Source organism: Mandrillus leucophaeus, unplaced genomic scaffold, assembly GCF_000951045.1.
Source record: "Mandrillus leucophaeus isolate KB7577 unplaced genomic scaffold, Mleu.le_1.0 Scaffold103, whole genome shotgun sequence".
Taxonomy (NCBI): domain Eukaryota; kingdom Metazoa; phylum Chordata; class Mammalia; order Primates; family Cercopithecidae; genus Mandrillus; species Mandrillus leucophaeus.
The window spans coordinates 6,738,882-6,755,843 of NW_012098432.1; the positions used below are offsets into that span (position 1 = coordinate 6,738,882).

The 16,962-nt window shown below is 38.4% G+C and overlaps 1 protein-coding gene and 1 pseudogene across 2 annotated transcripts in view; both read left to right on the forward strand.

Annotated features, from left to right (window-relative positions):
• ST6GALNAC5 (ST6 (alpha-N-acetyl-neuraminyl-2,3-beta-galactosyl-1,3)-N-acetylgalactosaminide alpha-2,6-sialyltransferase 5) overlaps positions 1–16,962 on the forward strand; it is a 192,945-nt gene that overhangs the window by 37,556 nt on the left and 138,427 nt on the right. The window lies entirely within an intron of this gene.
• On the forward strand, positions 1,674–3,185 carry LOC105538114 (annotated as a pseudogene). Its single transcript, XR_001005841.1, has one exon. The product of XR_001005841.1 is annotated as an adenosine deaminase pseudogene (transcript).

Consider the following 16,962-nt stretch of genomic DNA (forward strand, 5'->3'; position numbering starts at 1 on the left):
GCAGAATCTCTGGAAGGGTTTATTTCCTACATGCACAATTAGCGCAAAACCTTTTGAATAAAGTAGATTTTTTTTGATGATACTATCTATAACTTACCTTTTAACATTTTCCTTTTCCCACCTATGGCTCCAAGCAGACTAAATTTCTCTCAGGTTCTTATTTTTGTTGTGCTCTCTGTCTTAGTCTGTTCAGGCTGCTATAATAAAATATACCATAAACTGAGTGGCTTATAAACTATAGAAATGTATGTCTTACAGTTCTGGAGGCTGGGAAGTCCAAGATCAAGGCAGTGGCAGATTTGATGTCAGGTGAGGACCTGTTTCCTGGTTCATGGATGGGGGCTTCTCACTATGTCCTCACATAGTGGAAGGGGCAAAGCAGCTCTCTGGAGCCTGTTTCATTCATAAGGGTGCTAATTCCATCCATGAGGACTCTGCCCTTATGACTCAGTCACCTCCCAAAGGCCTCACTTCATAATCTCATCACATGGGTGATTACATTTCAATATGTGGATTTGAGGGGGACACGGCATTCAGATCATATTACTTTCTTTCCAGACTTTTACACAACAGGTTGCCTCCAGATCACAAGGCTCTTAGCTCTCTTTTGTGCTTGGCTACTTTATAACATCCGTTTAGACCTCACTTCCTTCAGGACACCTAGGTTAGACCTTTGCCTGAGTACTTCCCTAGCACCTTCCACTCCCTTCACATAGCACCTAACACACTCTGTAGGGTTTCTCTGAGGTAAGCTCTGTAACAGCAGGGTTCTTGTCTTGTTTGTTCATCCTTGCAGTCTTCAAAGACTGCTGCATCACCTGGCCCAGAGCAAGTACTTAATGATCATTTGTTAATGAATTAATAAATAGATTTTTCCATTAATCATCTAATCAGTGAATTTACAATTCTATGCAATTATTTGATGCTCTAAGAAATTGAAGTTTTATTTTCTGAAGTTATATATTAGTTTTATTTCCTAAGGAATTTGATTTATCCTTACTTGAAATCATCACTACCCAGTGGTTATTATAGCTATGCTGCCATATGGTAAAACACATGAAGCATCTAATATTGCCTTAAGAAAGTTGTTTCACAGTAAAAACTCTTCAGGCCTTTCTCTCAACACTTTTCATTTTATGTTGAAATTATTGGTGTTTGTATCTCTCTTACCTGTAAGACATTAGGTGCCTCAAAGGCAGTGACCATGTGTTATTCACCTTTGTATCCTCACAACCTTGTATCTAGTGCAGTGTTGGAAGTCAGAAATGTCTATATAAATGCTTAAGATAGGCCAGAATCCACATCTTGGCTCAAAAACTGTATAACTGCCAACACCTGTCTCTGTACTTACACTCTCAAAGCCTCAGTTTCTACACCTGTGAAAATGAGGATTCTGCTGTTATAAAAGATCATCTTGCAGGGTTGTTATGAAGTATTACATAAAATATAACGTACATAAGGAACTCAGCATAGTGACTGAAACATAGGAACTATGAATAAGCTAGGATGGGGACAAATCTAAGTTCCTTTGTGAAGACGTACGGTGTGTCAAAATGTTAATTTTTCACTGCCACAGGCTGGCAAGACACGGTCTTAGATCTAGTAAAATTGTTGCAAAAAGAAAACAACGAGGTAAACTTTCCAATTTTTATGTTAAGAATATTTGTCGGGCCCCAGAGAAAGCCAAGTGGCCACCGAGCCGGCAGAGACCGGCGGAGAGCGTCGGCGGAGGGAGCAGCGCCTGGGCGCATGCGGGCACCATGACCCAGACGCCTGCTTTCGACAAGCCCAAAGTAGAACTGCACGTCCACCTAGACGGAGCCATCAAGCCTGAAACCTCTTATACTATGGCAGGAGGAGAGGGATCGCCCTCCCAGCTAACACAGCAGAGGGGCTGCTGAACGTCATTGGCATGGACAAGCTGCTCACCCTCCTGGACTTCCTGGCCAAGTTTGACTACTACATGCCTGTTATTGCGGGCTGCCGGGAGACTATCAAAAGGATCACCTATGAGTTTATAGAGATGAAGGCCAAAGAAGGTGTGGTGTACGTGGAGGTGCGGTACAGTCCGCACCTGCTTGCCAACTCCAAAGTGGAGCCAATCCCCTGGAACCAGGCTGAAGGGGACCTCACCCCAGACGAGGTGGTGGTCCTAGTGGGCCAGGGCCTGAAGGAGCGGGAACGAGACTTCGGGGTCAAGGCCTGGTCCATCCTGTGCTGCATGTGCCACCAGCCCAACTGGTCCCCTGACGTGGTGGAGCTGTGTAAGAAGTACCAGCAGTAGACCGTGGTGGCCATTGACCTGGCTGGAGATGAGACCATCCCAGGAAGCAGCCTCTTGCCTGGACATGCCCAGGCCTACCAGGAGGCTGTGAAGAGCCGCATTCACTGTACTGTCCACGCTGGGGAGGTGGGCTTAGCCGAAGTAGTAAAAGAGGCTGTGGACATACTCAAGACAGAGCGGCTGGGACATGGCTACCACACTCTGGAAGACCAGGCCCTTTATGACAGGCTGTGGCAGGAAAACATGCACTTCGAGATCTGCCCCTGGTCCAGCTACCTCACTGGTGCCTGGAAGCCGGACACAGAGCATGCAGTCGTTCGGCTCAAAAATGACCAGGCTAACTACTCACTCAACACAGATGACCCGCTCATCTTCAAGTACCCCCTGGACACTGATTACCATATGACCAAATGGGACATGGGCTTTACTGAAGAGGAGTTTAAGAGGCTGAACATCAATGCAGCCAAATCTAGTTTCCTCCCAGAAGATGAGAAGAGGGAGCTTCTCAACCTGCTCTATAAAGCCTATGGGATGCCACCTTCAGCCTCTGCAGGGCACCACCTCTGAAGATGCCACCCCTCCAAGCCTTCGCCCTGTGGAGTCACCCCAACTCTGTGGGGCTGAGCAACATTTTTACATGTATTCCTTCCAAGAAGACCATGATCTCAGTCGTCAGTTACTGATGCTCCTGAAGCCTGTGTGTCCATTTCTGCACACACGTATACCTCGGCATGGCCGTATCACATCTCTGATTATGTGCCCTGGCCAGGGACCAGCGCCCTTGCACATGGGCATGGTTGAATCTGAAACCCTCCTTCTGTGGCAACTTGTACTGAAAATCTGGTGCTCAATAAATAAGCCCATGGCTGATGGCATGCAAAAAAAAAAAAAAAAAAAAAAAAGAATATTTGTCTGCAATATAAAACAAAGTGAGAAATTCAATGCAAATAAAACACACTACAGGAAAATTTATAGAGCTCTCAGATGGATGAGTTGCATAATTTGTCTTATGAATATTCTTAACTAAAAGCAAAATAAATTGGACAAATAACATTCTTAGACTGTGAATCATTGAAAATGATATATACAGTTGGAGAAAAGGACAAGAAAATCATAGCAGGACCTGCTTTTTCCTAATTACAACTCCATAGAGTTGTCTGTAATGTGTTTGCTTTTCATTAATTTTGTGATTATGCTTCCCTTTTCTTTGAAATAACAATAAGAAAACACCAAGGAAAAAGGTTCTGTAGTCATAATATGTTTAGGAAAGTCAAGATGTTAAACATTCACATTCTAGGACTAGGAAACAAATTTTAAGGAAAAAGAACTTTACCCTTAAGCCTTAAGCCTCAGGTCTCCCAGTGTAACATGTTTCAAGTTGTTGAGACTAAGGTGTTTGGCTGGATTGTTTGCTGTTGTCTGGTTGGGTTCATCTTAAAGTAGTTTCTATTCTTGTATGGGTTTGTCTGACAATTTTCATATCATTTAGTGAGAATTTGTATTTTTTTCAATTGTTGCCTATTCCTCTGTAATTATTGTAATTGCATCTTATTTATATAATTTGTGTAAATATATGCAATCATGAAATTAGAAAACGCGGGTGGTGATATGCAGTGTCACAATTGCAGTAGTTAAAGATGTGTGATTTTTTAATCTTTAAAAAAAATAAAAGCTAAGTAAATATTGTAATTTCAGGGGAAAGCATTTTAACTGTCTAAAACTGATTGCCCAAAGAAATCAACCAAACATTTTTATTTAGACATAGATAAGAGGTTTCATGTTTTTGACTGTTCTATCTCAGAGATTTGGAAATCTTGGTTTTAAAATATCAGTTTGATGACTGCTCAAACACTTAGAAAGTTTCAATATTAATTTTAAACTATAAAATACTGATCATTTGCTTCTAATGATACCTTTTCTATAGGTTGTTATCAATGTGAGTGTGAATAAGCATTTATTAATACCGTGAATAGGATGCGTATTATCAGTATTAACATCTGTATCCATACAGTTGGAGATATTTATGTTGATGTAAAGACACAGACAGTGGTAATTTATATGCCTTTCAAAATCCCAGTGATTATAAAATTCTGCTCCTCTGACTATACATTAGGTAAATGGTATATTTAAATAAGTGGTCAAGGCCAAAAAAAAAGAGCATAATTCAAGTTCAGCACCCACTGCAATTGTACATGATAAAAATGAGGCATTCATCAGGCTAACCCTTTCGCCTCTAGAATTTCATGTGCACTGAGAGAAAAGTCCATTGATCTACATTCAGCTCTTAAAAACTGCACTTTCTATTAGAAGACAGAACATACGCTCACTTAGGAAATACTTCAGGCTGATACTGCTAAGATTTTAACACATTTATAAAACTTCCTTGGTGGTAATAATAATCATTTTTTCTACTTGAGAATTTGGAATGTTAACAGAAGACATATTTTCTACCAAAATAAAGGCAAGATTGATCTAGCCATCTGCATTTTAAAAAAACCTCATTGAAATACTCCTGTAGAATAGATCGCTAACTTTTCCTTGCTTTTGTAGTTCATAGTTTTTAGGAAAAAAGTAGCTTCTACCTTTAAACCAAGAAGGGGATCCAAATTTTGATTGAAAGCACTCCTGTACCTGTGTTCTCATAAGTATTTCTGAGACACGAGTTTGCAAGTAGGAAGCTGGCACGGATGACACAACTGGGAGGGACGGGACTAAGCCAGCCTCATCCAGCTACATGCAGCTGCTTCACCTTTGTCTCCAAAGGACTCATCCCTTGTTCCACATTTTAAAAGCAATCACACATTTACAAAGAAATTCTCAATCTTCTTGTTTTCTCTTTAATTCTCTTTGAAGGAATGAAAAAAAAAATCTGTATGTCCTATGCAGATGCTATACATTGGTCTTAGGGACTAGAACTGAAAACTTTTATGATCAGAAAATTTTCTCCTCCAGTTGTCATCCTGTTCTAAATTTTACTTTATTTTTTGATGTAGGGATGTTTCTTTAAACATCAAGATTTTAGTTTCCACTAGAAAACTAATGAATTATTAAAGGATGGGAACTTGAAACAATCTTTAGTGCTCAATAAGGAGAAACCACAAGGCTTGAATAAACTGTTCCATACTTCTCTTTTAATGCTCCGTTTAAAATCTAGATGGTGTGTCATAAGCCTTTAAAAAAAAAAGGATTGTGTTTACCAATATGGAATATGAGGTTTTTGTTTCTTTTTAGGTACTTTTCTTGTAATTAGTATATACCTTGATGTTACCATGGCTATGGCTTCATGTTCCATACAATGAGTTTTTTCTTATGTTTGGTTCAACCAAAATAATGTTAGTATAATTTCCCTGTAAATAATTCTTTGTTGATAATCAGTGTTAATGCCACTAAAAATTGAGTATAAATATCAACAGAGTACATTGGTAAATGATTAACAGGACAAATGAAAAGAAAAATAGAAATTCTAAACAGAATTGCTATACTTCTCCAGAATTCGTTCCTCCTAGAATAACTCCCTCACGGTGAATGAAAAGTCAGGTGGGCAAGGCTATGAGTTCCACTTCCTTCAACTATACAGGTTTTGATTTGGAAAAGGAAATTTTGACCTCATTATTTCATCCTGCCTTGAACTCAGTTTTTATGCATCTACTTTATTATTGCTCTTTGCATGTACATTAAAACAAATATTTTATTTTGACTTTAACCTAGAATGAGCATTACAGTTATAAGCAATTAACACAAGATAAACCTAGAAGAACTAAAAAAACACTTAAGAGTAAGGTTCATGAAAAAGTGACTTGCTGGCAATATTAAACATTGCTAAACTCAAGCAAGGAAAAATTAGGCTAAACATTGTCATTATTGTCAAAATGTCTATTCATTCATAATCTATTATTGATCTAGGATAACTAATAAATCTGTAGACTGCGATTCATTTTTTTGGAAAACTGAACTCCCAACTTACACACAATATTCTAGTTGCCTCTGAGTAATGAGGTTATAAATAATGTAAAATTTTGGTGTCTTGTTTTTCTTTAGTAGAAAATTTATTGTCTAGGTATAGTAGTGTATTAGTCAGGGTTCTCCAGGAAATCAAAAACAATAGGCATTACATATAAACGTATATTTATATTTGTATGTGTGTATTTATTATAAAGGATTGGCTTATGTGATTATGAGGCTAAGAAGTTCTAAGATCTACAGTCTCCAGGCTGGAGACCCAGGCAAGCCAGTGGTGTAAGTTCTGATACAAAGGCTAGCAGGCTGAAGACCCAGGAAGAGCCAGGTTTTCAGTTTGAGTCCAAAGGCAGGAAAAGACCCATGTCCCAGCTCAACAGTCAGTAGTAGGTGCTCCCTCTTACTGGGCCTTTTGGTGCTATTTGGGTCTTCAACTGATTGGATGGGGCCCACTCACATTAGGGAGCAGAGTAAGCTTTACTCAGTCTACCAATTCAGATGGTTATCTCATCCAGAAACACCCAGAATAATGTTTGATCAAATGTCTGGGCACTCCATGGCCAAGTGAATTTGACACATAAGTTAACTGTCACACCAGGTAACATATGAAGAATTATTTTTAAAAAATGTTAATCAGCTCGGTGGAAATTACCATCTTTCTAGAAAATAGAGTTGGAGAAGAGAATGAAGCTGATAATGTGCCTGAAGTCTTTTTTCTGGCTTCTATTCCAGTCTGAGAGTGAGGAAAAGAAGAGATCTCTAATGAAAATGCTTCTAAAGTGTTGGTCATTTTTACCACGACATCAGTAATAGAAGAGAAAGTCAAAAGAATGAGGCTCCAGGCCAGGTTCGGTGACTCACGCCTTTAATCCCACTACGGGAGGCCGAGGCGGGCAGATCACAAGGTCAAGAGATTGAGACCATCCTGGCCAACATGGTAAAACCCCGTCTCTACTAAAAATACAAAAATTAGCTGGGCGTGGTGGCACATGCCTATAGTCCCAGCTACTCAGGAGGCTGAGGCAGGAGAATCGCTTGAACCCCGGGGGGCAGAGCTTGCAGTGAGCCGAGATCACACCACTGCACTCCAGCCTAGCGACACAGTGAGACTTCATCTCAAAAGAAAAAAAAAAAAAAAAAAGAATGACACTCCAAGCTGAGCACCTGGGCACCAGGCAGTCCTCATCCCTCTCACTGCTTTGGAGTTTGCCAGATTTGGGTACTTTGATCCCTAGGGAATAAACACTCCTTAGCTGGACAGCAACACAGATAACTCTTAAATGAACTGTGTCTGTTACACACACACAGGCGCACATAGAGTTTCAATGAGGTTTACTGAAATAAAGTGGCCTCTACACTGGAGAATTGTAAGGACTGTATTCTATCCATGTCCTGTTTACTTCTCCATTTATTTGTATTCATAGATAAGGTTTACTAGCACATCATTAAGATACTGTAAAACAGCATTAAAATCCTACCTTTTAATTTCCTCAGGTAAGCACCTCTCTTCTTGTCTTAGCAATGCCTCGGTTCTCAGGCCTTGGTTATCTTACTCTGTAATTGTGAGTGAGGAACTTTCTGAACTGGATGACTGCCTCTGATTTTACCCCTTCAAATTCCTCTTCCTTGCAGCTGATTGACTGATCCCTCTGATGAACAAATATGATCATGCCCTCCCAATTTAAACAGCTTCCAGGCTGCTCGATAACGTGAAGATTGAGGGAAAACGCCTCAGCCTGGCTCGGACAGTGCCTCCTGTCTTGGGCTGCTTGGCTCCTCTCTTCCCATTCAGCCTTGTTACTCTCCAGAAGTACCAAGCAGCTTATAGGTTTTCACATGCCCCAAGGAATGTGTGCGCCATTGTTCACACTGTTATTGCTCCTAGATGGCTCCCCCACTCGCTGAAAATCCCCACCTTGTTCCCTTAATGGGTGTCGATTTAGTCTTCAAGGCATGACTCAGGCATGTTCCTTTCCCAAAAGTTTTCTCTGACACTCCCTCTATTAAAGAACAAGGTGCCTTTCCTCTGTCTTTCAGAGGAAATTTACCAGTGATCGCACTGAGCGTATATCCAATAGTCTCATCCCCTCGGCTATAAAGTCTTTGGTTTTAGAATCTGTATTAATTCATCTTAACATCCCCTGTGCCTAACAGAGTATAAGTGCTGAGTGAATGGGGGCTGAGCTAAGCTAAATTCCAAAGATCAAGCCAAGAGTTCTTAGTTACTTTAAAAATAAAAAAATAAACTTCTGACCTTTCTTCATTATAATCTTGGCAAATCAGAATACCCTTGCCCTAAAATAACTGTAATCAGGGAGTTGACGATAAGGTGATAATGAGAACTGCAGTATTACTACAGTAATGAATTACTACACTAATGAATCTTTTAGCATTGTACGAAAAATAATAGAAAAGATCCATAACCAGTTTCACAAAGAACTGCTAATAAAAATCAGAGAAAACACTATAAATATGGCATTAAATACGGTAGAAAGCTGGGCTGAAACTTAAAGATGGAAATATTTGCAGAAAACTAAGGCAGTGAGAAATAATGTCCTGTATCATGTTTTGACGTGTTATATTCATCTTTCTGGTGATGACTTTATTTCACATGTAAATTAGGAAAAAGGAAAGGGAAGCGTATCCATATCATTCATGTCCAGGGAAGGAAAGTCAAGTATCTTAGAACAGCTTTTTGAGTCAGCTCTACATAGCTGGGCTTTTGAAGTGCTGGTGAATTTTTTTACTCTCACCTTCTACAAAGAAATTACAAAACTTAGAAATTTAAAAATCCAGGCTACTGTCAATTCTGTGACTTTCCATGAATCAGTCTCATTATTCTTTGACATATTAAAAGAAAACAGCCATATGACTGATAAAATTTGGTGAATTTCAGATGCATATGCCATAGAAACTGTGAAGAAATTTAAATCTTAAAGTACTGATCTTTGGGCTTTTTAAAAAACCTTCCAGTTCAGATATAATGTCTGACACTGAATAATCAACTTATCTACTTTACTAAAAATGGCCAGTACCCCAAACTAACACTGTAAGTATACCCAATTGGGAATTTTAAATTGTGGTATACTCTGAGTGCTTCATAGAAGTTCCCACTCTTACCTCCTTCTGAAAAGTTTTTTATGCATAGTCATATGCTGTGTACCTGCATTACCTTCTTATACTGGTCACAACGCATTGGATCAGGGAACAGTGGCTGGCCCAAAGTCAGCCTATGGGCTAATCTTATAAGTAGATGTGGCCAATCTGACATTTATACTGGAGAGTAACTGACAAGTCAATCAGATACTCTGTTGAAGAGTTTGAATATGGAAACACAAATAATAGAGTAATGCCCAAGTCCCCAGACAGAAAACATACCGTAGAAAGAAGAATAGAGAGCTCAGGGTGGGTTGCTGTAGTATAAACCATCATTGAATCGTAGTTAAGGTATGGTCATGAGAATAGGAAATAGCCATAATGAATGAGAAGTGAACTGCTAATGGCAGAGATTGTAGACTACCTGCTTGAGAGATTTGGTGAAGGAAAGCAATAAAATAATATTTTAGTGAGAATTATGTCTGAGAAACTTTATTTAGGGTAGACTGGTAGTAGGAACAAATTTAGAGTTTAAGGCATAGCTTGAAGATGAAAGAAAAAAGAAAGTTACAAATGTGGCATGGCCCCAGAGGAGAAAACTGAAACCAAACTGGGAAGAGAGAATTTATCCTTGGAAAGAGGGAAAAGCACCCTTTCTCTAACACAGAAAGAATGGAGAAAAGATAGTGGAAGACACTAAGAACTGGAAAGAAAAAGAGTGAAAAGGGGCTCTTCTTTTCCTATCTTGGGGATTGATCTTCAGTACAAAGAAAAGTAAGATATATAAAACAAGAAAACAATGGAGAAAAATCAATGAAACAAAAAACGGATTCTTAAAAACAAGTCAATAAAACTGATAAACCTCTAGTAAGACTCACAAAGTTATAAAACATGAAGACAGAAATCACCAACAGCAAAAATAAAATAAGGATTTCAATACAAATTCTGCAGTCATTACAAGGATAATGGGAGACTATGAGCAGCTTTACATTCATAAATTTGGAGAAATAGACCAATTCTTTATAAATTACGAACTACCAAGCCTTGGCCAGAATAGTTCTATAACCATTAATGAAATTGAATTTGCAATTGAAAAACTCCAGAGGTATGCAATACTAATTCACCATTTGGAAGTCAATAAGTCATTAACAGAGTAAAGGAGGAAAACATGAGTATCTCAATTGACACAGAAAAGCGTTTGACAGTATCCAGCACCCATTCATGAGAAAAGCTCTCAGGAAACTAAGAATGAGAAGGGAACCTACTCAACTTGATACAGAACATCTACACAGAAACCCATACAGCATATATCATACCTAACAGGGTAAGACTGAATACTTCCCTTTAAGATCAGGAACAATGAAAGGAAAGTTGGTGTCATTCTTATTAAGTATGGTACTGGAACTTCCAACCACTAAAATAAGGTAAGAAAAAGAATATAAAAAGCATATGTATTGTAAAGGAAGAAATAATGCAAACAAAAAAAAGAGTACGTGGACAATCAGGAACAGAGAATGGAGACCTACAGCCATTGGACAGGGTTTGGGACAGTCCATGTGGAAGGTACTTGTTTGTCAACTGGAGATGAATAAAAGGATTACCCACAGCCAGGCACTGTGGCTCACACCTGTAATCCCAGCACTTTGGGAGGCTGAGGCTGGTGGATCACTTGAGATCAGGAGTTCAAGACCAGCCTGGCCAACATGGTGAAACCCCGTCTCTACCAAAAATACAAAAATTAGCCAGGCGTGGTGGCAGTTAGCTGTAATCCCAGCTACTTGGGAGGCTGAGACAGGAGAATCACTTGAACCCAGGAGGCAGAGATTACAGTGAGCCAAGATTACACCGCTGCACGCCAGCCTGGGAGACAGAGCAAGCGAGACTCCATCTCAAAAAACAAACAAACAAACAAACAAACAAACAACAAAAACCAGTTACATCACTAGTCCCACTGAGGTTAGATCTCATGGATTTGCAGCAGAACAATTAAGTGTATTTGGAAAAGCATGATCTCAAGATAGGATGACTTCATATCACATCTCATACATACTATATAGATATTCACAGAAACTATAAAGTATCAGCTCCAACATCTTAAAAATTAATGGCCATTCCAAAGAAAATATACTGCATGCACTTTCCTGAGCTTTTGCAAATGCATCAAATGAAAGTTCTATTGAAAATATAGTCAAATAAGTACAACATGACGGTACAAAAATGTGATGCCAAAGAGTAGGAGGGACAGATTTCTGCTGGGTTGTCTTAATCTGTTGAGCGTGTGTGAGTGGGTGAGTGTGTGCATCTGTGTAAGTTGAAGTGTGAACAAAGGACCTTTACCTCCAGATAAAGAAGTATTATTTCTATCTACAAAGCCCAGAAACCAGATTCTGTTCAGTAGCATTGTTTTCCCATTCCACTAAGCCGTTCCATTCCAATTTCAACTGCAAGACATGAAATGCAGCACACTGAAGAGATACTCTGAAAGTATCTAGAGATCATGCTTCTATTGGGAGGAGAAGATTAATTTGAATTAAGTTTCTGGAGGGCAGGTCCATTTCATGCATCTTAATATCCCCTCCACAGTTACTTTTATGTAAGAACACACAAGTATCTTCTGAGTGACTGGATGAATACACTCCTTTTAATGAGCTCAAACTTTGTGTCTAACATTTATTGGACTTAATGGAGGATACCAAGGCATTTAATATACTGTTCTTTCCTTAAAATATTCATAACCAGAATTTTTGCCTCTCCCCTTTTCTCTACAATGACAACTTGATGGAAGAATTAGTTCAAATGTGTTTCTTTGTTTCCTCACATACTTTCATATATGTACCGAAGTTCCATTTACACCATATCCTTGGTGCACAATGACTGGAGCATCCAGTTCTATGAGCTCAAACACCTATGGTTTCAGACCAAGGGCAATTTCAACTAAGGTAACCAAAAGCTTCTAAGAAACCCTGAAGAAATCTGTAATCCTTTGTGTCCAAACATTCCTGACCTGTACAGACCCATGAGCAGCAATTAGATTTATTTTTCAGTGTTTTGAAACTAAGGAGAGTAAGTAATTCCAGATGGCCTGGTGTGTTAGTTTGTTTTTGTAATACTATAAAGGAATACCTGAGACTGGATGATGTATAAAGAAAGGAGATTTAAGTGACTCACAGTTCTGCTCACTGCACAGGAAGCATGGCACTGGCATCTGCTCCTGGTAAGGGCCCCAGGAAGCTTACAATCATGGTGGAAGGCGAAGGGGGAGCAGCACATCACACGGCAAGAGCAGAAGCAAGAGTGAAGGAGGGGAAAGGTGCTACCTACACTCTTTTAAACAACCAGATCAGTCTCATGAACTAACAGAAGAACTCACTCATCACCAAGGGGATGGCATTAAGCCACTCATGAGGGATCTGCCCCCATGATTCAATATCCCAGCAGGCCCCACCTCCAGTACTGGAGGTCACATTCCAACATGAGATTTGGAGGGCACAAATACCCAAACCACATCACCTGGTTTTCTTAAAGCAATCTATTTGAATTTGCCAATTCATAGCCAAACACACAGTTTATTATTACCATCAGAGTCACTCAATCTTGAAGACGATAGGGCTGACAGGATCAGAGCTGAGTCCATTTTCCTTCCTTCAGTCATCACTGCACTGAAATTAATTCAGATTAAAAAGAGTGAGTTCTTTGCTTTAAAATTTCAAATGACAGAGTCTGTCATGGAAATGCCTTCAGGAGTTTCAAAGCCTCCATCATTAGGTGCAGCCATCCAAGGCAAAAATTTGATACTTAATGAAGAGAACAAGCAATAAGAAGATATGTGTGTCCTACACGATACATTCCATAATGGATGATATGTTTTAAATATATGTAGACAAAACCTAGATTCTATTTTTTCTGGTATTTCATTAATAAATATAAACATTTCTTGCATCTCTTGAACTGTGGGAAATACAAATTTCCTTTTCAAAAAGTCTGTTTTGCAGTTCTCAACTTTAAAGAGGCAATATTTTAAAAGGTAACTAGTGACAAAATTCTCTAGAAGAGATGGTTGGGACCTAAAAGGACATTTTGATCCATAAGCCAGCAACACTGAAACCAGGACTTTAACCCACATGCAGCTCTTTAGGTACCACATGCAGATTTGACGGGCTCTCTGGTCACAGAAACCTGGCCAAGTTCACAGAACTCTGACAGCTCCGTGCCTCCCACTCCAGCTGACACACTTGTGGGAAAACTGAGCAAATGGATCTGCCTTGCAGGATCAGAGGAAGTAGGCACCAGCAATTCCATGGCTCTTCTCTTCCTTGTTGTTTTATTTTTCTTGTTATTAAATAAAGCAAAGTCATACAAAATGTATAAAGTACAAAGCAAAGAAAATGTTAAAAAGTAATGAATGCTCTAAAAGAGAAGTCACTTATAATTCCACTATCAAGTGTGAATCACTTTTATCTTTGCATATTAATCTTTTGCGAAAGTTAAAATAGCATGCTTATTTAGAAAATTCAACTATCACCCAGCGGCAACCATTACTAATCTATTGGTAATTACTCCGTCATCTCTTTATTCATACCTACACACACAGGTGTCTCTGTAATTTATGTAGGGGTCACTCTATATCATGCCTTGCATCTGGCTCTTTTATTCAGTTGAATTTCAGAGAGATCTTTCGATTATCAAGAAATATGAAAAAAGTATTTTTAATTGTTGCAGAGAATTTCTTCAAATGGATAGATAGATATTCTAGAATGTATGCAGCTAATCCCTCATTTATGAGTATGTAGGTTGTTTCTAGGTTTCTCTTCTCTGAAATAATGCTTCAGTGAAGCTTCTTGTACATGCATTCTTGTGCTTAACCTAATAGTTCCTTGAGACAAATTTCTAGAAGAAGAATTACTGGTTCAATTTTGATATGTATTTCAGGATTGCCGAAATAAAAGTTGTGAGAATGTATGCGCTCACTAGCAATACAGGAAAAGATGGATTCTCCATACCTTTATCAGTATTACTAATATTTCTCTAGGAGAAATTTACTAGGAAAAAATGAAATATTAACCCCATTTGTTAGGTAAAAATGATGGGCCATTTTTACAGGTAATTTTTCATTAATAGTACAATCAAACATCTTTTTGGATATTAATTTACCATTTTATTTCTTTTGTGAACTGCTCATTTTTAAATTGTGATTTTTATCTTATTTAAAATTGCTTTGTAAAGATTTACTTTATATTATACCTATACACTTCATGTCTATCATGTATTGCAAATATTTCCCCAATTTGTTATTTGTCTTTTGATTTATGATGTCCTTTTACTGTACAGAAGTTTTTAAATTATGTATATATTTTAACACCTTCAAATAACATGTAATACATAATTTCTTATCTGGCTTTTGCATTTTTAATATTGTATTGCTTTTGTTTTTCCTTGTTATTCAGAGTTCTAAAAAGTATTTTAATGATATATAAAATATATTTTAGGAATTACCATTATTTTCTTAACATTGGCTATATTTATATTTTTTTCATTTCTCAACACTAATAGTGCTGTATTGGAGGACAGTGAGGCGATGAAGAGAAAGAGAGGGAGAAGTAGCTGTGATTCAAAACTCTAGTAAGAAGAGACAAAAGCAAAGTGAGACTGTTTCATTTATCGCTATTGGGAAAGGGACAAAGATTTAGCAAAGCCCCAATTTTGATATCTCGAAAAAAATGATGAGAGGCATGTTAAGAAAAAGTAGCCCTAGGGGAAAATAAATAATTCTTTCTTCTGAGTGGCAGAGGACTATAACACATTTAATTTGTATGTTTTAGTAGACTTATAATTTTAATTAAGCCTCTGGGTTTTGTCTTTGTGCTTATCCCTTTTGTTTTAATGGGACATGAGGTCTTTTCTTTTTTTCCTTATCTGTAGAATCCCCAATGACCTCTATTGCGTTTTGTTACTCTTGGCAACAATAAAATGTATCTATTCTCTTTAGGCTTGTCTAATAAGTGGCATTATTGCATTATTCAAGCATTTAAATTTGATTGATGAGTTTATCCATAAGGTTGTTCATAAATCTGTTAAAGTCATTTATTTTTGATTCTGATATAATTGTGCATGCCATTATTAATGCTGCTTTCCAGAAGAGTAACCATATGTTGTAGGGCCTAATTTCAGATTCAAAATGGAAAGTGGTGATCTTCTCAATATGTGATTTATTGGAGGAAAATGGAGCTTGATGGGGACAATCTGGGAGTACATGGTTGGGAGGGAACCCCCAAATAGACCTCATGTTACTTTGCTGTTACTCAACAGTTTGCATTGTGGGACTTCCAGCACCAGTCAGGGTGAAATATAGTTCCATATTTTACTACCACCTCTATTGTTCCTCTCTATTTTCTCTACTAAGACCAGGAAACAGAACATAAAGGTCAACAGCTTTATCCTAATCTGAATTGTTTTGAATACTGCGCTTGTATTTTCATCCTTCATTGATTTTTAATGCCATGTGATGTATTATAGCCATATTCATTACGGTGTGCTGCACCAAAATTATGCTTTTGGAAGTGTGGCTTTTAATAAAAGGAAACACTTGTGATTATTTGGGCCATATCAGCTGTGTCACATCAAGTCCTTAATATACGTAATTCAGTAGGGGTTCTTTTCCCAATTTCATAGCAATAAAGGTAGCATATTGGCTCCATTGCCTTACTTAGGTTTCAGAGTTGTTTTGAAATATTAAGGATTTTGATTTTAGTTTCTATGCCATTTCATTTACATCAGATGAGTAAGTCCACCCCAAAAAAATGAGTTGGGTACATATTTGGACAGCTACAATAAGTGAGAAGGGTGCCTTATTTTGCAAATGGGCATGTCTACTCCTGCCTAGCCTCATCATCTGTCAACTTTGCTCTTTAGAATGTGGCTTCTTGCCACCCTCACTCTACTATCCCCACCCTCAGCCTGAAGCTGATTAATCACTTCCAAGGCTGTTTGGGTTCTGTTCCATACCTACACTGTAATGTTAAAGTATTTGTCTCCGTTATGTGCACCTTAAGTTCAAGATCTGGGCCTGTCATCTGCATTTCCTTCAGGGCTTGGTGCTCACCATAGGCTCCAGCACAAGGTAACATTTAATGGATTCAATTGAGTGAGCCCAACGTCACTATCTTAACATATTGAGCCATTAATACATGCAATTGATTGTTAAAATACCAAGTCCAGCTTCCTTCAAGCTTTCCTTTCTTTCAAAAATATTTGTTGAATACTTGCTGTTTTGTGGATGCTGTTTTGGCACAGAGAACATAGTAGAGAGATGATAGAAATAACCCCTGGCTTCAGGGAGTTGCAATCTCATGAAATAATTCATTATTCTTGTTTCTCCAATTCACATCCTTTCAAGTTTCAGGTTGAGAAAACGAATCAAATATCCCCTTAAACTGAAATACTGCATTTGGATGGCCAGGTGCAGTGATTCGCACCTCTGGTCCCAGTATTTTGAGATGCCAAGGCAGGAGGATGGTTTCAGCCTAGAAATTGGAGGCCAACTGGCCAAGACCATGAGACTTATCACTATAAAAAACTAAAAAATAGATAGGCACTATGTTGCATGGCTGTAATCCCATCTACTTGGG